This window comes from Zalophus californianus, chromosome 1, assembly GCF_009762305.2.
Source record: "Zalophus californianus isolate mZalCal1 chromosome 1, mZalCal1.pri.v2, whole genome shotgun sequence".
NCBI lineage: Eukaryota > Metazoa > Chordata > Mammalia > Carnivora > Otariidae > Zalophus > Zalophus californianus.
In genome coordinates this window covers 92,113,171-92,140,917 of record NC_045595.1, presented here as the reverse complement: position 1 = coordinate 92,140,917, position 27,747 = coordinate 92,113,171, and the positions used below count along the sequence as shown (strand labels likewise).

The following is a 27,747-nucleotide window of genomic DNA, read 5'->3' as shown; positions in this document are numbered from 1 at the left end:
GGACTTGATCCCAGGACCCCAGGATCATGACCTGAGCTGAAGGCAGATGCTTAACCAACTGAGCCACCCAGGTGCCCTGACAGTGTCCTTTGAAGAATGAAGTTTTAAAAATTTTTATGAAGTCTGATTTATCTGTTTTTAATTTTAGCAATTTGCTTTTGGTGTCACATCTAAGAAACCAATGCTTAATCCAATGTCACAAATATTTACTTCTACGTTTTCTTCTAAGAGTTTTATAGTTTTAGCTTACATTTATGCCTATGATCAATTTGAAGTTAATTTTTGTGTATGGTGTGAGGAAGGGGTCCAACTTCATTCTTTGCATGTGGATGTCCAGTCATCATTATTTAAAAAAAATGGTAAATAAAAAAAATTAGAGCAACAAAAAGGCTTCCTTTTTTGTGGTAACTTTGAAAATATTAATGTGGTTTGAACAGTATTTATTTCTATGGCTTTGCTCATACCTGACCAAATATACTCATTCATGCAATAAATACAGAGCATCTGCTTTGTGCCAAGCATATCTAAGTTGCTGGTGATATAGCAATAAATAAAGCAAAGTCTTTGCCTATAAGCAGCCTACGTGCTAGTGAGGAAGATGGGTATAAATGAATAAATGCATAAGTATATAATATACAGTGGTAGTGATAAATATTATGAAGAAAATGCAGAGTAAGAGGGTAGAAGTTGGGGTGCCTGGTGGCTCAGCCAGTTAAGTGACCGACTCTTGATTTCAGCTTGGGTCATGATCTCAGGATCGTGGGATCGAGTCCCACATTGGGCTCCCTGATCGGTGGGGAGTTTGGGATTCTCTCTCTCCCTCTCCCACTACCCCCCCCACCTCATGCTTGCTCTCTCTCTCTCTCTCTCAAATAAATAAATAAAATCTTTTTTAAAAAAGAGGGAAGAAGTTATGTGGGAGTTGGGGAGAAAATGCTATTTTATATTGAGTAGGAAAGTTAGGGAATGCCTCTCTAAAGTGACCACATTTATTCAGTAATCCTAAAGTAAGGGAGCAAGCCATGGAAATATCTGGAGGAAGTGTTCCAGGCAAAGGGAAGAGAAAATGCAAATGTCATGGAGCAAAAGTATTCTTGGAATCTTCTAAGCAAGGCAGTGAGGCTAGAGTGTGATGTCTGAGGGGAAGATGGGTAGAAAATAATATTGGAGAGGTAGTCAGGGACTAGACCCCTGGGAAAACCAGACTGCCCAAGAGCTTTCTGATCTTTTGCCTGGCAAAGCATTTTGACATACAATATTTGCATTGGCCTTGACCAAAAGTCAATACCATTCTTTCTGTCTCTTTGAATCTAGTACCTGCCTCAAAACTTTTAGTAAACAAGTTAAGAATAAAGAACACAAATAATTATATGAACATAAGTCTAAGGCACAGATTTCCTTGAAAATAAACAAAAATCAAATTAATTCAAAGAAAAAAGTAATTCAAAAAAGAAACTTTCAGAGTCCTTATTTTGTTTTCCTATGTGATTTCCATTATTCAAACCTTCTCCCCTTTCTTTGTTTAAGGTTTGTGGCCAGGTCTGCTGGCTGCCTACCAAAAATCTCTTTTCTCCAATTGAGCAATAGGAAGAGCTGCTCAGCCATGGACTACATTTTCTCAAATTCCCTTGCAGTAGCTGGGGTCATGTGACCAGTTTTCACCAATGGAAGAGGAGTGGAAGCAATGTGTACCACTTCTAAGCTGTGGCCTTTAAGAGGCAGGTGGACCTTTTGTAGCTCTTTCCCTTTCACCAGCTGAATGCAGAGACTACAGGGGATGATGGGGTTCCAGAGGATAGTGTAGCCACAAATTGGAAGGAGACTGAATCCCTGAATCAGTATATGATGAAAAGCTTCCTGCTGATTCAGAAATTCTTGTCTTGAATAATTATGTGGGCAAATTAATATTTCTTTTTGTGTTTGAGCTATTACATTTGTGAATATGTTTGTGACAGCAATTTAGCCGACTGTAACTAATGTAAACTCAACTTGGACAGAAAAGACAAAAAATAAACTACTTGGAAAGCTAGACCAAAGGGAACTAGGATTGAGAACAAGTTTAGATTGGGATCTAAGAAAGAGGCATCTGGACAGAGGAAGTTCGTGATTGAATGGCTGCTTCTCTCTGGCCATATGCACTGATATTGTGTGGGAAAAGAGCTTTTCATCTTTGTTGTGCCCTTGGCAGTGGAGGTGAAGGGGTGGTGTGGGTGGTGGTGAAAGTGTGGCAGTGGTAATGGGGCAGGGAATGACTCTTGAATGTGTCTTCAGGAGCACCAGGACAAGTTGGTAGAGATGACGCCTGACCTGGGGAGGGTCACTGGGCCCTGAGTATATCTATCATCTCTGTTCTGCCAGTGAGCTGCAGACCTCTCCACAGACCATAAACAGGAACTTATTGATTCAATAAAACACTGACTTCTTTTTTTTTTAATTTATTTATTTTAAGGAGAGAGAGAGAGAGAGAGAGTGTGAGTCGGGGGAGGGGGAGAGGGAGAGGGTGGGGAGAGAGAATATCAACAGACTCCCCGCTAACCTTGGAGCCTAACTTGGGGCTCAATCTGATGACCCTGATATCATGACCTGAGCTGATGTCAAGAGTTAGCCACTTAACTGACTGAGCCACCCAGGTGCCCCTGACTTCTTCTTCTTTTTTTTTTTTTTTAAGATTTTTATTTATTTATTTGTCAGGGAGAGGGAGAGAGAGAGAGCACAAGCAGGGGGAGAAGCAGCAGGCTCCCCATGGAGCAGGGAGCCTGATATGGGACTCAATCCCAGGACCCCGAGATCATGACCTAAGTGGAAGGCAGATGCCTAGCTGACTGAGCCACCCAGGCGTCCCCTGACTTCTTTTTTTTTTTAACTAAAAGAATAAAGATCTTTATTAGGCACATAAGTAGCGTTCAATAATCTTCAAATTCACCTCATGAAAACCTAGCCACAATCAATCAAACTTAACAGTTCATTCTTGCACAATTCATGGGTTAGGGTGAAACTCCCATCAACTTACATTACATTAAGACACTGAGATACCTTCTGAGCTCTTGAGGACAGGGAATGAAGAGCTATACCTCATTTCTGATCACTAGTGAGAACTCCAGCTGTTTACGGAAGAAGAAGTTATTTGTATGAGGCAAGGAGAATTCTGGGCTGATGGCACTGGCCATAAGGTCACATGGTTACTAGTGAATCTCTTTGCTGAGAAAAGTAGATGAAGGTACATTAACTTTGGGTAAGTCGAGAAAGTAAGAGGTATGGTGAATTTAGGTGAGTGCAGTAAATGGTGCTGGCCAAATTTTGTCAAGTGGTTTGGTAATTTAAGGATGAGAAATCTGCCTGTAACCTCACTTGGATTTATACTTGCATTTTCTATTCCTTTTGTTTCTTTTTCCCTAAAATTTTTTAAAGTCAAAAATTGAAAAACTTTTTTCACTTTTACCTTAGCTGGACCAAGAGAAAAAAATACTTATTAAAGTTTAAGCCAAGACAGGAAGAGCAAACTGCCACTGAAAGCAATTGTGGTGCTCTCAGAGGCCATCTCTCTTAGAGGAGTGAGGGGCTGGGATAAATGAGGATAGCTGTCTTTCCTCGAGGGCATTAGGATGGAGATGGGTGGTCTTCCTTCCCTCCTGGAATTTTCCTTCACTAATTTCCATGTGTGTGTGTGTATGTGTGTGTGGTTGTTAACTTTTTATTTGGAAATAATTTTAAACCTATAACACAGTTGCAAGAACAAGAATAGAACATAGAACGTCCATGAAGTCTTTCCCCATATTCACCTATTGTTAACATTTTGCTGGATTTGCTTTATCATTTGTGTGTGCTTGTGCACTAACACACACATACACGCACATAATTTTTTTCTGAACGATTTAAATGATGTTGTATACATCATTGCCTTTACCTCTAAATACCTCAGTGCATATTTCCTAAGACTAAAAATAGCCTTTTGACCACAATACAATTTATTTACATTACAATATAATTCATAACACAATTTAACATTATGCAGTACTTGGAGCTAATCTAGCTCTATATTCCAGTTTTTTCAGTTGACCCAATAATGTTCTTTATAGCATTTTTCCCCCTTTCAGTAATGGGTCCAGTCTAGGATCAGGCATTATATTTAGTTATTATTATGTCTTTTTCGTCACTTTTAACTTGGAACATTTCTATAGCGTTTCTTTGTCTTTGAAGACATTGGTATTTTTTTTCCAAAATTTATTTAAATTCAAGTTAGTTCACATAGAGTGTAGTATTAGTTTCAGTGGTAGAATTTAGTGATTCATCAGTTGCATATAACACCTAGTGCTCATTACATCATGTGCCCTCCTTAATGCCCATCACCCAGTTACCCCATCCCCCCACCCAACTCCCCTCCAGCAGCCCTCAGTTTGTTTCCTAGAGTTAAAAGTCTCTTATGGCTTGCCTCCTTTTCTGTTGAAGACATTGGTATTTTTGAAGAATTCAGTACTTAAAAAAAAAAAGGAATGTTTTTCATTTTGGGTTTGTCTGATGTTTCCTGACAGTCTGATGCATTCCAGGCATAACCTTCAGCTAGTACTACATCTGGAGGTACACGTAGTCTGACTGCCTCTTTTTGGTGATGCTAATTTTGTTCACCCACCTTTAAGGAAACCCTTTAAGACCATTCAGATATTGTGCTCACCATCAATATTCCCCTCCAGATTTAGCAACCATTGATGATTCTTGCTTGAACCAATCTTTGCCCTGATGGTTACAAAATGATGATTTCCCAATTCCAATAATCCCCAAATTTACAAGTTGGCATTTGGCATTCCCTGTGATTTTGATTCTGTTAGAAGAGCAACTTTCCTCATAGAACTCAGAAAGAACTTATTCCCATAATGTACAAATTTGAATTCTATTTTTGTACATAGGAATAGGATGTTTTACCCTTATATCTGACAACCTACTAAAATAAGATATCGTAGAAAAACTTTTCTCAATCTGGCTTAAAAATATTATATTCTGTTGAAATATTGTGTAGGTAGAAGGAGGATTGTGAATGAATTGGGAGGTCTTTAGGCCTTATTAAAGGGGCACCTGGGTGGCTCAGTTGGTTAAGCGTCTGCCTTTGGTTCAGGTGGTGATCTTGGGGTCCTGGGATGGAGCCCTGTGTTAGTCTCCCAGCTCAGTGGGGAGCCTGCTTCTCCCTCTTCCTCTGCCACTCCTCCTGCTTGTGCACATGCTCTCTCTCTCAAATGAATAAATAAAACCTAAAAAACAAACAAACAAAAACAACCAAGTAAGAAAATAAACAATTGACTACTGTGGACAGAAAGCCTGGTTGAAGAAGGCCTTCCCCTTTGTGTCAAATTACCTCTTTCTTACATGAAAAGGAGAAAAGCTACTGTGTGTGTGTGTGTGTGTGTGTGTGTGTGTGTGTGTGTGTGTTCGTTCTGCACCATGTATACTATGTGACTTGACTCTAATTTCTCTTCTTGGCTGTTGGCAAATGGCATGGAGTGGAAGGTCAGCCTCTCATGAGAAGAACAGAGTGATTAGACAGCAAGACTGTTAATTAAAATGCTAAGACCACAGTGGGGCACCGTCTTACTGATAAGCTGTGTGAAGGTAGCTAAAATTGGGAAAAGCTAGAGAGAAACCATGTGGAATATTTTTGGTGCCAAAATCTCTAATACCCTGAAGAAAAAAAAAAGCCAAGTGTCAACCCCAAAAAGGATTTAAACTCTAAGGAAAGACACAGGGTGAATTCAAGTTTAAGCTGTGAGTGAGTGCCAGGATTAGATTAAGTGGTGAATGATGACTGCTAAAGGTAGCAACAAGGTATATGCATTTCTTTAAATCTTGCTCTAAATGCTGTAATAAATTTTTGTCTATAATAATTTGAAATGAATTGTTATGCTTTGTTAACTTAATGAAGTATTCTATTTCTATAGAAAAAGTATGGAGGTGTGGAAAAGCATGTTAACTTCTTTCTCAATTGTGGGAAATGTTTTGTTCCAATCTAGTGACATCCAAGACTGCGTCTGCCCTAGGAGCAGCCAGCAAAAATGGTAGTCATAGTTATGAGGGGGAAGAATCCATATGTGCAAACTCCAAAACCCAAACCTACAGAAAGCTAGCAAGCAAGTTTTTGGAGGAATGAGAGACAATGAGAAGGGCCACAAAGGTGCCCAGAGCCCGTGGAGCCAGAAATCCTGCCCTGAATCTCTGATAGGTGGCTGGAACTCTGGAGACAGGGAGATGACTTTTGGCCTAGACATCAACTGAAAAGTTGGTGAGACCTTGAATACACCAGCTTTTTTGTCTAGATGCTTCTTATCCACACCACAGGGCCAAATGCTGCCATTTCCAAACTCCTCTGTCCCGTTCCTGTTCTTGCTGATGTCACATGGTCTAAACTATTAAGGACCAGGATGGGGGCCCTGTTAAGAGAGTTTTCCCCTTAGTGTCAGAAAATGGTAAACTGATTTCCAGAAGAGATGCCTTGGAAACTTGATATACATTGCAAAGGGTGAAGGCAAAGCCCTTCCTAATCAAAAAGAAAGATGTTTGGAAGACAGGCAGGGGCATGCAAGTGTAGGGTGAAAGCACTAGAAACAACAGCATTGGGAGTGAATGCCAGCCCCCCATTTCCAAGCTGCTTGTTCGTGGTATTAGTTACCTAAACTCGCCGAACATCAGTTTTGTCATTCTCACCATAGGAATTAAAAGTCCTTACTTCTTGGTGTTGCAAGGAGTAAATTTAATAATTTATATTTAATAATTTATATAAATCTCTTGGTATGAAGTTTGGAACACAGTGAGCATTAAGTAAATGGTAGCCAATGTTGGTAGCTATTATTGTCAGGCCTAACTTACGGTGCCAGATATGGAAATGCCTGTGCAATCTGCCTCCAGCCTACCTACTTATCTTGTCTCCTGCCATTCACTCATTCCTTCATCCCTGTAGTACATATTCACCATGAACATGCACCAGACTCCATCCCGGTCTATGCCTGTTTCTTCTCCTCATTCTTACCTTTCTTCTTACCATGCTTCAGAACGAATGCCCCTTCCCGTGCTGTCATCTCATCTGGAGGTTCAGTGTAAGTCCAATTTCCTCCCTGAAGCATTTTAGCTATTTCTGCTCACTTCAGGCTCTACCCTTTTCTGAATCATTACTGGAATTACTATTTGTGTTTATAGAGATTAGTGCTGGGTTATATAGAAAAGAACTTTCTGTGATGACTGAAATATCCTATACATGTGTTGTCCAATAACAGTAGCCACTAAGTGTATGTGGCTATTGAGCATTTTAAATGTGGCTTGTGTGGTTGAAGAAGTTAATTTTTAATTTTATTTAATCTTAATTAATTAAACTTTACATTTGAATGCCCACCTTGGCCCAATGAGTCAACCATCTACTCTGACAAAAGCTCTTGTGAGAGGTAATACTTGTGTGTTCCACTGGTGTCCTTGGGTCTTCCCGAGTTGTCCCCTTTTGCCCATAAAGAAATCAAAGGATGGATTTAGGGGAAGACAAAAGATAGGGGATAGAGGGGCAGTGCTCTGTCAGAGGGGGTTGGCATGAGCTAGGCTGAAGTTGGGGTGATTGGGACCCAGTCTGATGCCTCCTATCTTTTATGAGTAATCCTGTAGAATTGGCTGCACTGTTCAGCAGGATGTACAGGAGTCCCACCCTGGTGATATGGCAGGCCTTGCACCTTTACATGTGAGGGAGGTTTCTTGTGGAGTCCCTGGAGTCAGTGCGGGGGCATCCCACTTGGCCTGGACCAGGCCTCTACTTGGCGCATCCTTCCTGACCTAACCCTTCCCTGAGAATCCTCACACTGCCACTCAGCTCTGGCTCCTGATTTCAGACTCCTCAGAGCTGCTTCAGACTACTCTGTCTATCTTGAGTCTATTCTTCTGTTTCCCAACAGTCCATGAACTTTTAGAGATCACGGGCCATGTCGAGAAGATGATGAATGCTATGGACACTCTTAGAAAAATGCACATGGCCACATTCATATGTAGTTTCGCATACTGTTTCAGCATGGTCACAGATGCCTTGAAACCCAGGCCTAGGTCTGAGACCCTTGGTTAAGAACACTTTCTTTCATCTGACCTTAGAAGTTCCATATACTGTTCCTTCCTCTCTCAGCTCAGCTCTAACTAATTCTATACTCACTGGGTAATGTTTTGATGACTGGTTCAAGGCTCTAGTCACCTTAATAACAGGAACCGTACTCTAAATAGCTATGAGGAGTATTTCAGTCGCTATAAATATCTATCCTCATTGGTAGATTAATAGATTGGCATTATGGCTTATAAATCCTCCCTCCCCCCTTGCCAAAGAGTTTTGAGAGCCTGATTATATCTAGGTGAGATAGTAAAATTCATAAAACATTAGTGCTGAGCTTCAGATTCTAGACCGAGAGTGCCCTCCCTCCCCCTCCCCTCATCATTTCCAGTTAATTAGAGGTTTCCAGCTTCAAACCTGTCATGTAGTATCATTTCTACCCTCAGTTGAACTTTGAATTTGCACTTCTCTAACTCATCTGGCCTTGCTTCTGATCTGATCTGATCCCCTATCTCCTAGAACACAAAATTGTTGAATTAGAGGACACCTTGAGACCCAGGGAGGGAAGTGGTTGGTCCAAGTTTCCATAGCTATAACCCAGCTGACTCCTATTCCAGTTCAGTCTCTCAATTTCTCCATGCTCTATGGGTGATTTGTCCTTGAGTTTTGGATAAAATGACTTAGGAAATAGAGCCTGTATCATATGTGTAGGGAGACCTCATTGTGTGCCTTGGATATATTCTTGCAAATGTGATAATAAAGTGAATTTCACTAAATCATGTATTTTATCATGTCTTTCAAAGATTAGAGATGTATTCCTTCTGTAAAACCTTTCAAGTTTGGGTATACACTTGGATATAATGGAAAAAACCACGCACTTAGAGGGAAAAGAATTTTCTGATGAAATATTAAAATACTGTTCAGAATAAACCAACAAATATAAAGTGTGAGACAACAATCTTTTGTTTAGAGGAAGATACTGCTTTTCTATTTCTTTAAATTTAATACGTATTTCTTTCTATCCACAGGTAAATATTCCTTTTGAAAAGCTCAAACTTCTATTTCTTCCTTTTGAAGGGCTTATCTTGCATGATCACTATTAATTGTTTATTTAAGCCTCGATTAACTTGCTGCAATGTTTGCTTAGTATCTTGTGTAAATTCTTTATCATTAAGAGTCAGTTTTCCTGATGACATTATTAAGATTTATTATTTCTGGAAGTATGAATTTCCCTGTAGTGAGGTTTCTATAAATGGAATACACAAAGAAAGAAGCCGTCATTTTGGTTTTTACTAGGCATAAGATAGTTTTTTTTTCTAATTTAATTAAAAAACTCAAAAAGGCTGTATGAGATAACATAAAATTTTGGGTTTGGTAGAAAGAAAATCTAATGTCAGTTTTCTTTCCTCAGCCCCTTGCCATGATCATCTTCCCTCTGGCCGACTGGATCCCAGTCCTGCGGCCAGCGCATCGTGTACCATAGGTGATTCGGGAGGAAAGGAAGAGCTTAAACAAATGAGCTTCAGAGACACTCTTTAAACTTTATATTAATTAATCATTCCAGCCTGCTCCTCCATTAAACTTTTAACTACAGCAGCTAATAGGAGGCAAACGGATGGGTTTGAATTTTATCTCCTCTTGTTTTCTCTGCTCACTCTCTGGAAAAGGGGCTAATGAGCAGTGAAATGGCCGGGTGTGCTACGTCAGAGCAGGGGAGGGCCTGCCTGTGGAGTCGGCCTGCTGTGTAATGGGCTCCTGAATTATTGCAAGGTGCCCTGTGGTTTTATGAAGGTGTCTGAAATGGCCAGGATCCAATGTGGAGGGGAGTAAGGAGAAAAGATGGTGTTCCCATTGGCATGGTGTCCACTTTGTCCATTGGATTGGAGCTGTACCCCTAAAAGAGTCTCCTTAGAGAAAAAAATAATAGAAGGCAAATGTTGGTTTGCAAAAATGTAACAAACCTGTTCATGTTTACAATACAGATGCTGACACTGTTTAATCTAATAACAAGCTGTTGCCCAAGCATCTTTCAGAGGGTAATTAAAAGGCTCCTAGATGCACCGAAACCAATTATATTAAAATTTTATTTGTAGGGAGTCCTCAAGACTTAAGGTAAAAAAATCAGAATTCATAACCAAGCTGAAGAAGTCTTCCTGCCATTGACAACAGGGATGTTGCTGAGGAGATCCCAATTAGAGACCAGGGCTCAGTTACAAAGGTGAGGACCTCAAATCAGCTTTCCTCTGAACCAACCCTGCATTACTTTAATGAGGAAGTACGGAAGGAAAAAGTTCACTATTGCAACATTACTAAGTAGAAATTAGAAGAAAAGCCTGGTTATTCTTTTGGGAAAAAAGGCCACAGAAATGGCATGGGCCTACCTGAAGGAGTTTCAGTACCAGCAAGGATAGGAAAGCCAAAGTACAGAGGATTCTGAGAAGATGCGTTTTTCTGGAGGGCTGTATTCTTCAGGCACCATGAATGAATCAGGTCGTGTTTGCTCTTTGCCCCCAGATCCACCAGGTCAATCTGGTTGTCCCAGCTGAATTAGAGAAGAAGTGCATCAGGATATCCAGCTGCTCATTCTGAGACTGCCACCGACTGGCTGTGTGTGGTCACTTTCCTGCTCTGAGCATCAGTTTTCTAGGATCTGTAAAGAGAAAAGAACACTTTTAGGCCTAAAAAGGATAAATCCTGGGTGGCTCAGTCAGTTAAGCATCTGCCTGTGGCTCAGGTCTTGATCTCAGAGTCCTGGGATCGAGCCCTGCATCGGGCTCCTTGCTCAGCGGGGCGTCTGCTTCTACTTCTCCCTCTCCCTCTCCCTCTGCCCCTCCCCCTCCCCATTGCTCCATGCTCTCTCTCAAATAAATAAATAGAAACTTAAAAAAAATAAAAAGGGTAAATCCTGCTGTAATAATACTTGGGATTCAGAAAATGCTTACTCCTCTAACCCCCAGGGATCTGGAGAATGCTATCAATCCTTGAAACCCTCTGTCATTCACAGGTACTAGTTTCTTCTTATTGTAGTTGGAGTTATGGAGGGTCAGGGGGGTTAAGTGGCAGGCACAGGTGATCTTTTCACCTTTCAGAGGAGGATGGAGAACTGTGATGCTGACTTTAGCCCTGACCTTAAGCCATTCAGGCCAGAATTGTATGGAAAATGAGAGTCTGAAGGAGTTTGATGTTTGGTGTTTTCCTTAATTAACTACATCAAATCAACTCAGTCATATGGGTCTTTTGCTTACCCAAACGACTCACTAGGTCTCTTGGCCTTTTGTTCTTTGACCAGAGTTCATCAACAGTAGCTGTAGCCAAAGAAACCATGGTGGGAATGATGATGCCATCCTTTGCTATATCTGTGGGGAGCAGGGTGTGTGAAGTGAGGGCCTGCGTATGTGGGGAGACCTCATGTGTCACAAACTTCCTTTCTGGGGGGACTTCTTGACACTCATTCTCCACAGTTCCGGCTGGGGCCATCTCTAATGTCTGTGTGAAAAGACGCACTGGGCTGAAAAACCGGGGCTCTTCACCTAGATTGTCTTTGCCTGGTAGCCCTCCTCCATGTTTCTTGGCCCCACCTGTGGTGACGGCCACAAGTCAACATTCTCACTCTGGCTCTCTGCCTCACAAATGACTCTGAAGGTCCCTGAGAGAACCTCATGTATGATCAGCACATAGGCATGGGTGCTTTCACTACAGTCTCTCTCCACCTCTGACTCATAGGATGCTGAATTTTGTTATTGCTGCACTAGATCTTGCTATAGGTCCTTCAACCTGGAATTGAGGACCATTGAGTGTGTCACCTCTGACTGCAATCTATTACTCAGAGCCAAGCTTCTGTAGCTCCGTTCTCTCTTTTCTCAGCATAGGACTTACTCTAGAGGGTCCTTAGTTCTCCATATGAATAGACCCCTCATGTTTGAGTCTTCAGGCTCACCCCCATGAATTCAAGATATGGAGTCAAAGCTAGACTACAAGCTCTTGATAGGGGGGTCCATGATACCCAATGACAGAAGGGAGAACCTTCAGTTACCTCGCTGCTCCTCACACTGTTAAGTTCTCCTATTATGGGAGAGTAGGGAAGGAGGTCCCCAATTCCGTGGCCTTGCTGCTCTCCCATAATACAACCTAGGCTCCCTTTGACCAAAGTGAGAGGTGGAGAATGTGCCTTTTGTTTTGAGGCTCTCATTTTTTTCTGCTTCTGCAATCCTTTAATGCCTGAGGGGTGATGTGTCCCTAATCTCCACCCATCTGCCAGGATTCTCAATGGTGCTACCTGACCTGGCATGACTGCCATAGACAGGACCCTGTGCTGTGAGCCTTTTCTCTTCTTTTCTTTCCCATCAAATTTTACCCATGCAGGGTGCCATTCCATCAAGAGCTGACCTTTTCTGGAAAATGAGAAACCACTTTATGCTGAGATGTCCAATAATGATAACAACTTTGTCCTATTTCTTCAGTTGGCTGGTCCTGATGGAATGTGGTCAGAGCTGACAGGTGATACCCACCTTTTGGGTTTCAGGATTGAAGACCAAGAGCCTTGCCATGAGCATGAAAAGGACAGCTCACCTGGGAATGTGTGGTGCCCCTCTCTGTTGAGACAACTGACAGGCAATCCTTCACTTACCTCTTCACCATTCTCCAGCAATCCTTATAAACAAAACTTATGGTTGGATGACTGTTTAGACCCCAGACCATGCTACCTCCCTGAAAAAGGCAATTTTTCCTGGTGATATTTAAGATAATACACCATTGTCTGTCTGTCTTTTAGAGTAAAGAAGGCTGACAGAAGAAATCAAGTATGGGATTCATTCAGTAGACAACAGAGGAGCTGAAGGTGGATATAAGAGAATTAAGATGGTGACCCATGAAGCCATGGAGGAAGGAGAAGTAGGTGAGCATGCAAGCAGACAGAGGAGAGCATTGGAAATATTTGACCCCAGCAATTTTGGGGATATCTGGGTTATGGGCATAGAGAAGGTTAAGAAGTAAGGCAAGTGGGTGGAAGGAAAGGTACTGAGTGGGTTGGAATGAATGTTCTCCTTGAAGGAGCCACGGTTAGGATCATTGTTGGGAGTAAGATCTAGGGCAATGGTATTCCTGTGGAAGCTCTGGATGCTTACACCCACAGTTGTCCGTGTTGAGCAGATGGAAGAAGGGATGACTGAAAAGATGAATGAATACTGCCAGGATACTCTCTGAGCTTACAAAGACTCATTGGGTGAGTCAGAGTTATTAATATAAATAGTTACAGTGGCAACAATATGTCCCAGTGACAGTCCTATTTTAAAAATTAACTTTAAAATCTATTTTAAAATGTTGTTCTAAATTCTATGTATGTTCTCTTTTGCATTCCTTTGAGGACTTGAGTCTGTTATTTACAGTGTTTATTACTTTTAAGCATATGGGAATACATATGATGTCTGTCCACTTTTTTCTAAAGCTAGTAAACATACTGGGAACAGGACCAGTATGATCATATTCACTCTGCCATTGACCTTGTGCAGACTCTCCAAGGTCAGTAAGGTGTTTGGATTTTTGTCAGAATTGACTTGTTTTCAGCAGGAGCTGGGTCTCCTGCCTACTAACATTTGTAATCTTTCCCTACTATGTAGCCTGCTGTAAAATTACTAGTATAGTTTCCCCAGGCAATGACTCTGTGATTTTCTACTTTTTTATTGATCAATAAACAGTTTTAAACCAAAAAATCCCATAGTGAGAATAGAAACTTATTTGGTACTTGTAACTACCTGCCTTGGAGAAGAAAGAGGGATTGGAAAGATAAGAGCCTCAGGCTCCTGCTTCCTTTTTGATGCCAACACTGCTAGAAAAATGCAGCCACAGGTGAATAAAAGAACAGTTGTCTACACTATGCTAAATAACTGATTGTTTCCCCTGGAAACTGACCCATTGTTTCCATGACCCCTGGATATATGCATCACCCTCTGTAAACATCAAGAAGGTTTTGACTGTGGCATTCACTGCTGTTTTCCTCTTGCCAAGCACAGTACCTGGCATAGAGTTAGTGTCCAGGAAACATTTGTAGAATAAATGAATAAATACTATAGCGATCAGGCTTGGGAATAAGAGGGTAAATTTATCCCTCTGTTGTATTGAGATTGTTTTCCAGTAACTTCCTTGCATAAGTCTGATCTCTCCAGCTTCACTTAAGGGGAGACCCTAAGCCCTATGTGTTTTCTATTCTTTGTGGCAACAAATGTAGTTTTATGATCATAGAACTACCTCTAGGTAGTCATGACTATGTCTCCAATGATTATCGCTTTTTGTCATCCTGTTTGTCTCCTTTCGGTTTTGTTTTTGGATGAGCAGAATTTTGAAATAAATTTAGAAAGTAAAGCACTATTTTTTTTTTAGTAAAACCAAATCAATAACCACTTAAGGATAACAGAAAATTTGTGATTTGAATTTGAAAACTGCCACATTTTGAAGCCTGGGAGAGGTTTCCTCTCACATTTGTTGATATCATTTGTTTTATTCAGGGAGTGTTGGGAGGTAGGATGAAGTGAAAGCGTGCTTTTTGGGGAAGCAGTGTTGTGTCATTTTGCTTCCCTGATGAGAAATGTTGAGAAACAGTCGACTTCTTGTTTTCCTATTTTCCATGGCAACATCACGTGACCTGTTGTCTGTATAGTGTTCATAACCAGGGATGGCAAATTCAGTGATGACATGGAAAAGATAACAGGAAAAAAGGAAGGACATAGAGCTAGTTTATAGTTCATCAAATGTTCCTCAAATAAAAAATTCACCAAACAGGGAATCATGAACAGTGGGACCTATAAGGACCTTGGGAATCTCTATTTCAGTCTGCTCATTTTACACACAAGGAAACATCCAGAGCAGCTCATGACGGTCTGAAGTCACATGGTGAGTGAGGGGCAGAGCCCTCCCACGCTGGACCCTGGCCATGATTGCGAATAAGGATCTCAACCCGATTGTCCTCTATAGTGACACCCACAGGAAACGAATATATGTTCCAGTTACAGAGGGGAGTTAAAGTGGCGATATCCCTCTGTGCCTTTGCTGGTCATTGTCTCCCAGGTGGCTTCTGCAGGTTGCCTGGTTCCTTGGACCCCAGTGAGGCCCTTTCTAGGGCATTGACAGGAAGCCTGGGGATGCAGCTGGGAGTGAGGTTCACTGCCATGAGACTCACCAGGAAGGTTGTCCAGCTCTGCGTGTCATGGCTCCAGCCCAGCAGACTCAGTAGCAGTGAGGCATAAGGTCTTTTGCTCAGCCAACTGATGAAAACTCTGTCCTTTTCAAAATGTCCTAGAAAGCCAAAATAACTCCTATTTCCCACGTGACATTAGAGCAGATTTATGCCCCTTTAAGAACAAATGTGGTGTAAAAAGATGAAGGGAGAGAGGGCCTAAAGTTTTACATATGGCACCAAGGTAATCCTAGCCGAGTTGGCTTCTCTAAGGAGAGCGCCTGCAGGGTATAATTAGAACAGAGATAGCCATCCCGACAGATCTATACTTGAGCAAATCGTGGCTAAGACAAAATTGGAACCAAGGCTAAATTTATCAATAACAGGGTTTAAAAAAAGGAAAAGAAGACAAATGAAGTTGAAATTTCTCCTTGTTTATTTTAATGTGCAGAACATTTTCTAGCTGATTTATGCCACAACTTCAGTATATTTTTCATTTTTTATTTATTTTTCAGTTAATTGGATTTCCAGGCATTGCAGCCAGCCACAGCAATTGATCCCTGAAAAGATGGATTTATTGCTTAGACAGGCAGAATTCTGACAATCTTCAGAGGATGGAAAATAAAAGAAAACAGCCCATACACAGAGCACGGTGGGTCACCATCAGGTCAGACCAGCAAGATATGTTACAGCTGGCAGGTTTATCCTGGAACTTCAGGACGAGTAATCTTCTCACTAAATGGGCAGCACCAGGACCCAGTAGAATATTTTGTAGGATATTGTCAGTGATCCATGCTTAGGAAGAAACATAGTCTAGGATGGAGACCCCAAGGTAGATGTTAGGTCCCAGACCGATTGGACCCATGGTTGGAAAATTGAGTAAATTTGAAATAGCTCACACCTTTGGTGGTTTTATCTGGAATGAGACCTTATTCTGCCTGGTGGGTGACTCTGTTGGAATGCCATAATGGCTCATGGTGCAGAACTAATATGGAACTCATGCCTTCACTACTGTTTGCAGAGGGTCCTGGAAATTTGTCAGTTGAGAAGCACCAGAACACTGCTCTCAGCTCTGCAAAAGTCTGACATCCATCTGACCATTCACCCATCCATCCATGTAATAATTTTTTAGTGAGTCCCTACTATAGGCTAAGAACTTTGTTTGGTGGTGAGCATAGAGGAACGGATAATAAAAAAATAGAGTTCCTATGCTTCTGAAACTTACAGCCTTTTGGGCAAACAACTACAAGTTTGCTGAGAGTTAGCAAAGAGGGGTTTAGGGAGCTGCAGGAGTGTATTACAGGTGGACCTACCCTGGTAGGGGCTGGGGAGGGCTTCTAGGAGAAAATGCTGTGAGCTGAGACCTGAGAGACTGGATATCCCAATGGACAATGGTCAGACCAAATGTAAAATAGAACTCTGACTCACCATCTGCAGCAACTAGCCAACCCATCATCTACAGCAACCAAGCTAGGCAGCTAGCCTGCTATCTGTAAGTCAAGCTATAGAAAAACCACCATCTCTAGCAACCAGCCCAGGAAAGCTAAACAATAACCCCAGTAACAATTGGCTGGGACTTGATTAATAAGTAACAGTTTCTCTCATTTCTATCCCTACTTCCAACTTAGGATCAACCAGAGAAAGCCCAATATGTACCCTTAACCAATCACACAGGCCACTTCTAGTTAACCCACCTAAGGTTTCTCATACCGATAGCTTCTAGTCAGGGTACACCTGAAGCCTTCTCTTTTTGCATTATGAAACTTTCCCACTCCTCTGCCTGCCTTTGAGTCTGCCAAAAGTCAGGTGATCGTGGCTGACTCCCTTGATGTAGCAAGCTCTGAGTAAATACACTTTGCTTGTTCTCATTTGGTTGGTCTTTGTTTATTCCACAAACCTGAATGAAGAATGAGCATGTGTGGGCAGGGCAGTAGTGGGGAAAAGAGTATTCCAGGAGAGGGAACAGCACATGCAAAGACCCTCAGACAAGGATTAAGGTATATTCTTCAACCTGGAGAGTCAAACATGACCAAAATGTGGAGGATGAGGGAGAGACTGGCATGAGCTGTAGCTGGGGATAAGGTTTGGGGTGAGATCATGTAGGGCCTTGTGAGCTGTGTTGATGATTTTGGCCTTTATCCTAACCAGAGCCTCATTTATAACCGATGCATGGGGTTTTAACTGCTCTGTAGCCCCCATCTGCTGCTCTTTATGTGAGCTCCTAGTTCTTATCTGAGGGCCTACCTGCTTTGAGACCTCCTTGTTTTCTGTTAGTCCTGTTTTTGTGAGGCAGATGTGCAGGCAAAGAGATATTGCTGTGTAAGTCCCTGCTCATTGTCAGACCAGCTGCCTTGACCTTCTGGGCAGAGGTGAAGTAAGCCCTACCTTGTCCAAGCTCCTTTCTGGGACTGTGCCCAGCAGAGCCTAGGGAGAAAGGTCAATGTAGCAGAGACTAAGAATTATCCCCATATCTGTTCTCACCTTCATCTACAGTGATAGAACATATGGCCAATGAGATTAGAGATATTTCCCAGTCTTCTGTGCAGCTCAGTAATAGGCTTTTTGTCAAGGTCAGGCCAATGGGATGTGAGGAGAAGTGATATATGCATTCCGGGACATGCACTCAAAAGGAACAGGGCATGCCCTTCCCTCCTTGCTGGCTGGATTGTAGAGGTGGTACTGGGGAGCCATTTAAGACCATGTGTACCAGGGATGGCAGAGCAACCAGAAAAAGTGCCATGATTGATGGGGACTGCTTATATCTGGAAGTTTAGGCAAGATAGAAGTAAATGTTATCTTTTCTAAGTCACTGTTATTTCATTCCCTGCAACCACAGGTGACCTATATCTTAATTCAGCAGTTCTCAAAGTATAGACCCAGAACCCATGGGAGGGATCTCTGAGACTCTTTCATGAGGCTCACAAGGTCAGAACTACTTCATAACAATATTGAAACTTTATTTGCCTTTTTCACTCTCATTCTTTCACAAGCATAGAGCTGAGTTTTCCAGAGGCTACATGATGAGCAATATCATAACAGATTGAATGCAGAAGCTGATACACTAATATAAGCCAGATATTAAAGAGGTTTGCAAGAGTAAAAAAAAAAAAAAATCAGTGCCACTCTTCTCAATAAAAGTTTTTTTGAAAATATAGTTTTTAAAAAAAGTATCTGTTTACATGTTTTTTTAAACAAGTTAATGAAGAAACATTTAAAAACTTCTCCATTTTACTTTGTAATGGTAAATATGGAAAGATATAATCCACTTATACAAAAGCACTTTGGGGTTGTCAACAACTTTTAAGAGTGTAAAGAAGTCCAAAATGTTGGAGAACCACTGCCCTAACTAATAGAGGTAGCTTGACCTTTCCTGTTGATGAGCAGTTACCAGCTCTGTGTCCCATGCACCTCTTATTTTGAGGGTCATCTCAGGTAGTCATCCTCTTTCCTCTTTCTGCACCATTTCTGATCCCTTCTCTCTTGGTGTCCTTTGACTATCCAGGAATTGACTTCATTTTATATAGAATTGACTGGATATTTCATACACCCACTCAATAATGAAGCCCTTAATATGCGCTAGTGATTGAGCTTGGTGTGGGGGTCAAGGACAACCAGAAGAACATGGTTGTTTCTTTGGTTTGGCTCATAGTCTAGCAGTGGAAAGAGGCACTCATCAGCACAATAGTAGATTGTATAGGGCAGGGAGGTGATGCACGGAAGGGGATGATCAGCTCTTCCTAGGGGGAAGTGGGGACAGTGGATCAGGAAAGTTTTAGGGCAGAGGTGACTTTGAGGGAACATGAAAAAAGAAATATGAAGAAGCAAATTTATATTCGGGGAGTGTAAGGAGGGGGAAGAACACCTAGGCAGAAGAGAGAGCAGGGGCAAAGGCACTGTGACTCCATGGGGCAGGGTGTTTTTAGAAAAGTCCAAGTGGTTTGTTATGGGATGAGGAGCTGGAAAGGGGCCAGAACCCATTAAGTAATGATAAACAGCTTGGCTTTTATTCTTAAGACAGTAGGAAATCATGGAATAATTTTAGGCATATTTACCTTTAGAACTGTAGCAAAGGTTCTTCAACATGTTTGGGGGCTCTGTTCACTTGCTTCCAAGAGATGCTGCTATGCTTGGCATGACTGGTAGGTGAGGTCTCTCTAGAGAGACCTCATAACAGTCCATTAACAACCCCTCCATTTTTGAGCGAGGGTGGGACAAAGGATCCTGAGTATGGATGTCAAGTTATGTGTCCTTTTGATTGCTCCGTCTGTGCGGTGCCCCAGGCATCAGGGCCTATACTCTAGAGAGGGAGGGGCTATACAATAATTAGAAAGAGCTATTTTTAACTGTAATTATGACAACTTAGAAGTTATAACTCATTATAACTTTGTTTGTAACTAATTATAATATTTTTGACACTTAATATAGGCACTCTTTATGCATGCAGCATGAATTAATGCATGTAATCCTCACAGTAACCCCTTAAGGTAGGTCCTGTATTATCCCCCTTTTTATGATAGGGTATTGAGGCACAGAGAGTTTATGGGATTAAGCACTGCAGCCTGGACCCTGAGGCTGCACTCTGGACTAGGACCCTGCAGTGCCTTCTGTCAGGAGCAGGGTACTCCATGTAACAGGCTGGAGGACCTGTAAGAGGCTGGGAGGTCCTGCAGGGTAAGTTCATTACTGAAAGAACTTTTACTTTCTCACCAAGGTCAGAGTGACTGGAGAATGCATGTGTTAGAAGCCTGACCAGCAATTTCAACATTACCTGGGAACTTGTTAGAAAGGCAAATTCTTGGGCCTTGCCCCAGACCTACTGAATCAGAAACTCTAAAGTTGGGGCCCAGCAGACTGTTTTTTAGCAATCCCTCTGCGTGGTTCTGATGCATAGTAAAATTTGATAACTGCTTGATTAGGGATAAATCCCTGGGTGGGGCTGGCGAGGGTATGGGGGGAGGGGTCGAGAATAATTGAAAGGAAAGACTCGGAGCCAAAAGCTCTTTTCTGAAGCCGTTGCCATCACCAGAGTAAGAAATCAGAGCCTAAGATCAAATCCTCAACCTCGGCTGCACTTTAGAATCATCTGGGGAACTATTAAAACATATCAGTGCACTGGCTTCACCCCAAGCCCATTAGATCAGAATCTCTGGGGGGATAGAACCCTGCCATCAGTTTTTTTAAGAAAAATTTCCTCAGGTGATACTAATGTGCGGCCAGGGTTAAGAATCAGTGGTTCTCAAACTTGAAGATGCGTCAAAATCTCCTGGAGGGCTTGTTAAACGAAGCTATTGAACTCCACTCCCAGAGTTTTTGATTCAGTAGGTCTGGGCTGGCACCTGAAGATCTCTATCTCTCACAAGTTCCCAGATGATGCTGATACTGCTGGTCCAGGGACCATAGTTTGGGAATCACTGTCTTACATTTTCACCAATAGCCCAAACAAGGTTAAGCAGAACAGAAGCTCTGGGAACCAAACCTAGAACAGGAGATGGAGGGTGCCCTCCTTCCGCAGTTAGCTGGTCCAAGCCAATGTGCCAATGTGATGTGATTTATCTTGCTGAAGACGTGAAAAATTTTAGTTAATTTCCTAGATATTTTTGCCTGCTAGATGTGCCTATTACTTAAAGTTTTAGACTAAAATTTGTTTTTCCCCAATTACAGTGGCTGCTTGAGATCTGATAAAGAAAGCCTAATTTTCAGACTTTCTTGGTTTTGCTCCTTAAAGGATTTCCCCTACATGTGAAGTTGCAGAAAGCAAGTGCTCTGAGGGGAATGCTAAGGTTTGAGTTATCATTTGAGATCTGTAGTCAGAAATCAGGCTTTTAGAATGTTCATAGTTATGGGGTATTCAATATAGTACTCATTGCTCAAACAACTTCTGAAAATAGTCCAAGGCAATTTAACTTTTATTCCCTCTATAGAGCTTGTCACCATTTATTAATCTTAATTTCCCTCAGCATCGCATATCAGATGAGAGACCGATTTTTCTCCTCCGTTTCCATAACATTAATATATAAATGGCAGAGTGTGACACTCATAAACAGCTACGGAGGAGTGGGGTGCTATTTCTAAGAAGGGAAACCTAGACTAAGCACCACATGAAGGCTTTTTCCTTAAAAATGCCCAAAACAAAGCCAAAAAAACATGCAGGTGCACCTTGAAGTACAGAATAGAAAGATTAAGAGGCATTGGCTGTGAAATGAATAATATTATGTAAAATGAATAACACTCTTTCAGAGACTTCCATTATAAAACTGAAGCAGCACTGGGGAGGTAGAGGCGGAAGGCTGTGCAGGTGGAGATGTTGGCAGAAATCTTTGTACTTTGAACACTAATGCAACACACAGAAGAATCCAAAGCATGTTCTCTGCTTGGTTTGTGGCTCCAGGAGGGAATTCAATTTTATTACTTTAGATATCTATTTGGCATCAGTTATGTGCTAGGCTCTGGGCTACAGGTGGTAGGGACACCAAGATGGATGAGGTACAATCTCAGCCTTCAAGCAGCTGGTCGAGAGGATCAGCCGTAAGCCCAAGTCCCATGAGACATGTGCTGAGGAACGGTGTAAACAAAGTGGTAGGCCACATAACCGGGGGCAGAAGGGGGATTAGGAAGGCATTGAACGGAGTTTTGAAAGACAGGATTCTTATCAGGGAGCAGTACTGATTCACTGTACATTTCCAAAGTGTTCACTGAGACCCTACCTTATGTCAGGCACTACACCGGGTTCTGGGGATGTAAACGTGAATAAGATTTGTTCTTGATCTCAAGGAGTGGAGAAAACAGGCAAGGTAAATTATAGTAGGGCAAAGGCTTCCTGGAGAAAGTGATGTCTAGGCTGAGTCCTAAAGGGTGTGTGTGGGTTAACCAGAAAAAGACGGAAGGAAGCAGAGAAGGGAAAGTGCACTATTCAGGGAGGGAACAACAGGTGTGAAACCTTGAAGAGAGAGCGTACCAAACATTTGTGGAACTGCAAGGCCCCGGGATGGCCAAAGCATAGAGTGTTAGAGCACAGAGAACAGGAGATGAGGCTGATGTGGCATGGGGGCCAGATCAAAAAGGGCCTAGCTTTTAGACATTTGCCCATGCAAAGGGTTTAGGCTTTTTCTATAAATCATGGGGAACCATTAGAGGATTTTAATATGGGCACTGTCTGACCAGATTTAAAGTTTAGAGAGACTGGCATGGAAGAGGATTTGGCAGAAGGCAAGGCCAGATGCAGGTGATGGTTTAGGAACTTATGGCAGGAGGACAGGTGTGACATGATGGATGTTGGTAGAGTGGGTGGAAAGAAGGTTTAGGTTAACAAACCAGAGCCAATAGGACTTGTTGACTGAGAGGGTGTGTGGTAGGAGAGAATAAAAAATGACTCCACGTTTTTTGGTATGGGCCAACATGGGTGGTAGCACCATTAGAAAGTTAGAAAACAAAGTAAGAGCAGGCATCAGCTGAGAGATGAGACTAGATGAAGAGTTAAGGGCACATTGAGTTTGAGGTGCTTGTGGAACATTCAGATCAAGAGACCAAAATTCACAGTTGAAATCATGAATCAGGATAGAGATCTAGATAGTGATTGAGGCCGTGAGAGTAGAAGAGATCACCTAAGTTGAGAATGTAGAATGAGACGAAACAAGAAAAGATGTCTTCTGTTACCATTGCTTTTTAACACTATATTGATGATTCTAGACAGTTCAATAAGGTAAGAAAAGGATATTAGAGGTATAGGGATTAGAAAGAAGGAAATAAAACAGTCGTTATTTATAGATCATATGATAATTTACATAGAAAACCCAAATTACTCTACAGACACATTATTAGAAAAAATAAGAGAGTTTAGTAAGGTGGCTGGGTATCAGATTAATATGAAAATCAGTTACATTCCTCCAAACAAGTGAACACTATAAAACAAAATTAAAGAGAAAAAAATCTATAAAATATCAAGTATCTGGGAGGAATCTAACATTAGATGTGAAAGATTTCTAGAGAGAAAATGACAAAACCTTATTAAGAAATGTTAAAGGAGAACCAGGGGTACCTGGGTGGCTCAGTTGGTTAAGTGTCCCAGTGTCTGACTCTTGGTTTCAGCTCAGGTCATGATCTCAGGGTCGTGAGTCGAGCCCCAGGGCAGGCTCTGCACTCAGCGTAGAGTCTGCTTGTGATTCTTTCTCCCGCCCTGCCCTCCAGTTCTTCTCCTTGCTCACACTAGCTTGTGCACTCTCTCACAAATAAACAAATAAATAAAATCCTTAAAAAAGGAAGACCCAGATAAGAGAGAAAGATACCTTGTTCATGGAAAAGACTTAATATCATAAAGGTTTCAATTATCTGTAGAGTGGCTCAGTCGTTAAGCATGCCTTCAGCTGAGGTCATGATCCCAGGGTCCTGGGATCGAGCCCTGCATCGGGCTCCCTGCTCAGCGGGAAGCCTGCTTCTCCCTCTCCCACTCCCCCTGCCTGTGTTCCCTCTCTCACTGTGTCTCTCTCTGTCAAATAAATGAATAAAATCTTTAAAAAAAAAAAACAACCCAGGGTTTTTCATGGTATTTGATAAAATGATTCCAAAATTCACATGAAGGGGTAGAGGGCCTAGAGTAGTCAGATTATATCTGAAAAGCAAGAGCAGGGAGGAAGGATAATGTGGATTGGTATAGGGATAGACAAATAGACCAGGGGAATAGATTAGAGAACCATAGATGAAACCTTGGGGGTGTGACAGATGTGACATATCAGAACAGTAAGAAAAAAAGAGTGATCAATAAATGGAGCTGGAAAAAAATAGTTATCCATTATTCATGGAAAAAGATGACATCGGATTCTTTCCTCATACTATATCAACTACAAATAGATTAAAAATTTAAAGATACCTTAAATAAAATTGGGGGCGCCTGGGTGGCTCAGTCGTTAAGCGTCTGCCTTCGGCTCAGGTCATGATCCCAGGGTTCTGGGATCGAGCCCTGCATCGGGCTCCCTGCTCAGCTGGAAGCCTGCTTCTCCCTCTCCCACTCCCCCTGCTTGTGTTCCCTCTCTCGATGTCTCTCTCTCTGTCTGTCAAATAAATAAAAAATTTTTTAAAAAAGATACCTTAAAGAAAATTGAAAGACAAGTTATAAACTTAGGTAAAATACTCATTATATACAGAACTGCAAAGGAGTAACATTAAAAAATATAAAGAACTACAAATCAAAAAGAGAAGTGCACATACACACACATACACACACACAAACACCAGCAGAAAAATGAGAAAAATACATGAACAGAAAAAAATCACCATATGACCAATAAACTTTTGTAAAGCCATGTTCAACATTATTAGTGAACAGAGTAATGCAAATTAGAACCATGATGAGATATCATTTTATAGCTATTTAATTGGGTAAAAATTAAAATGTCTGACAATGCCAAGTAGGCTTGCAATAACTTTGGAAAAGAGTTTGACATTATCTCCTGAAGTTGAACATGCAATCAATTCAGAAAAGAGTTTAACATTGTCTAATAAAGTTGAATATTCATATTTCCTAAAACCCATCAATTAATTTCCTAGGTATATATCAAAGAGAAACTGTTGTACATGTACAACAAGATACAAGAATGATCATAGCAGCATTGTTTATAAGAGCAAAAACCTGGAAATGACCTAAATGCTCAACATTAGGAGAGTGGGAGGACAAATGGTAACATATTCACATGATATGATATTATCTGCTTTATCCAAAAACAAATGAACCACAGTAACCTGCAACAATATGGATGACTCTAAATATCATGTTAAAGAAAAAAAATAGTTTTCCAAAGGTTACAGTATGATACCCCTTTTAAAAAAATAAAGTTAAAAACATGTATATATACGTTTTTATATATGTTTTTATATATATATTTTTTAATTTTTTTATTGTTGTTAATCACCATATATTACATCATTAGTTTTTGATGTAGTGTTCCATGATTCATTGTTTGTTCATAACACCCAGTGCTTCATGCAGAATGTGCCCTCTTTAATACCCATCACCAGGCTAACCCATCCCCCCACCCCCTCCCCTCTAGAACCCTCAGTTTGTTTTTCAGAGTCCATCATCTCTCATGGTTCGTCTCCCCCTCTGACTTACTCCCCGTCATTCTTCCTCTCCTGCTATCTTCTTCTTTTTCTTTTTTCTTAAAATATGTTGCGTTATTTGTTTCAGAAGTACAGATCTGTGATTCAACAGTCTTGCACAATTCACAGCGCTCACCATAGCACATACCCTCCCCAATGTCTATCACCCAGGCACCCCATCCCTCCCACCCCCAACCACTCCAGCAACACTCAGTTTGTTTCCTGAGATTAAGAATTCCTCATATCAGTGAGGTCATATGATACATGTCTTTCTCTGATTGACTTATTTCACTCAGCATAACACCCTCCAGTTCCAGCCACGTCATTGCAAATGGCAAGATCTCATTCCTTTGGATGGCTGCATAATATTCCATTGTGTATATATACCACTTCTTCTTTATCCATTCATCTGTCGATGGACATCTTGGCTCTTTCCACAGTTTGGCTATTGTGGACATTGCTGCTATAAACTTTGGGGTGCACGTACCCCTTCGGGTCCCTACATTTGTGTCTTTGGGGTAAATACCCAGTAGTGCAATTGCTGGATCGAATGGTAGCTCTAATTTCAACTGTTTGAGGAACCTCCCTACTGTTTTCCAGAGTGGCTGTACCAGTTTGCATTCCCACCGACAGTGTAGGAGGGTTCCCCTTTCTCCGCATCCCTGCCAACATCTGTCGTTTCCTGACTTGTTAATTTTAGCCATTCTGACGGGTGTGAGGTGGTATCTCATTGAGGTTTTGATTTGGATTTCCCTGATGCCGAGCAATGTTGAACACTTTTTCATGTGCCTGTTGGCCATTTGGATGTCTTCTTTGGAAAAATGTCTGTTCATGTCTTCTGCCCATTTCTTGATTGGATTATTTGTTCTTTGGGTGTTGAGTTTGATAAGTTCTTTATAGATTTTGGATACTAGCCCTTTATCTGATATGTCATTTGCAAATATTTTCTCCCATTCTGTCGGTTGTCTTTTGGTTTTGTGGACTGTTTCTTTTGCTGTGCAAAATATGTATATAAAAAAATATAAAAAAACATATTTATATATGTATAAATTTTATACATGTACATCTACATATACATGTTTACATATACATTGTATATATAATTTATATTATATATGTACAAATATAATACATATAAATGCAATAAAACTATATACAAAGGAAAGGAATGGAATGAAATTGGGATTCAAAAGGATGCTTATCTCAAGTGGGGAAAGGAAACAAGAAGATGGAATGAGGAGTGGGGAGAAGCATATGGTTAGATGTAGATCCCCATCAAGATTCCAGTTTTTTTTTTTGGATGGTACATTCATGAATGCTTCACACATTATTTGAAATAACTAAATAGAAGTGGCTTAGGCATGGACCAATGGTGAGAGGATCATCAATCAAGGATTCTGATGAATCCAATTCTGTACATCTGGGTCCAATTAGAGAAAAATAATTTTCTTGAACAAATGAATGAATGAATAGAAAATCATCAGTGACAGTGATCAGAGAGAAACCTGATATAGGCAGATCTTTACTACACTAGTGAATTCTATAACGGAACGTACTTACTTGACAGGGTATCTCTTTAGGGAATTATAAGTGAACTCACGGAAATTTTGGAAAAACAAGTTATTAGGGTAGGTTTTGCCTTGTCAAAAAATGTTTCTGAGTTATTCCTAAAAATTATACCCTTTGCCATCCCTTTATAACTTTAGGGATGCAGTCCTTTTATGCTTTCCTCTTACTTTTTTTCTGTGTTTTAAAGTGAGCAGCTATTGGATGATTTGCAATTGAATGATATGATCTAAGTCTCATGGACGAAAGGAGACATATTTAAAGCACAAGATTTCTATGTGAAATTGTTTAAAATAGCTAGAGCATCCAGAGAATTAAAAAACCCCATATTACTAATATGATACTTTCAGAGTATTTTAAATTTTATGCAAATTATTTTCCTCCTATTATTATCAAGGAAAATTTCATCCGACTTGAATTCTATCCCCAGAGTTTTATTAGAATCTTTCTCTCTCATCCTGAATCTTGTGATGTTGCAGTTAGACTGTTTACTTTGAACCACCCACTGTGGCCTGCCCACTTCATGTGACCAGCAGAGACCCCAGTAATGGATTTTCCAGTTACCTGGAAGTGCAGGTAACTGTGCTTGACTGTTGACCCAACTTTATGAGAACAATTCAGAAATGGTTTTCTTGTAACTCAGCAACACCTGCCCTTTACCTGCCCTAAAGAGTTGTTCAAAATGATGAGGGATAGAAATGAAAACTCTTCTGAGGGAAGCATCCTTGAACATCCATCATGTCATTTGTCCCCACAGCTTCCTTTCAAGTAGGAACTTTTCTTCTCACAAACTCTAATGAGTTTATTCACACACTCTTACCTCTTAATTTTCCAATCTTGAGGCAGAAATGTGTTAGGAAGTGGGAACCAT

General features: G+C 41.1%; 1 long non-coding RNA gene across 1 annotated transcript in view; it reads left to right on the top strand.

Moving 5' to 3' along the window:
• LOC113918629 overlaps positions 1-17,040 on the top strand; it is a 63,532-nt gene extending 46,492 nt beyond the window's left edge. The window contains exons 7-8 of the long non-coding RNA XR_003518627.1: positions 12,825-12,947; positions 15,737-17,040. This is a non-coding gene — a long non-coding RNA (uncharacterized LOC113918629). The remainder of the gene's footprint in view (positions 1-12,824; positions 12,948-15,736) is intronic.
• Positions 17,041-27,747: the final 10,707 nt, after the last annotated feature.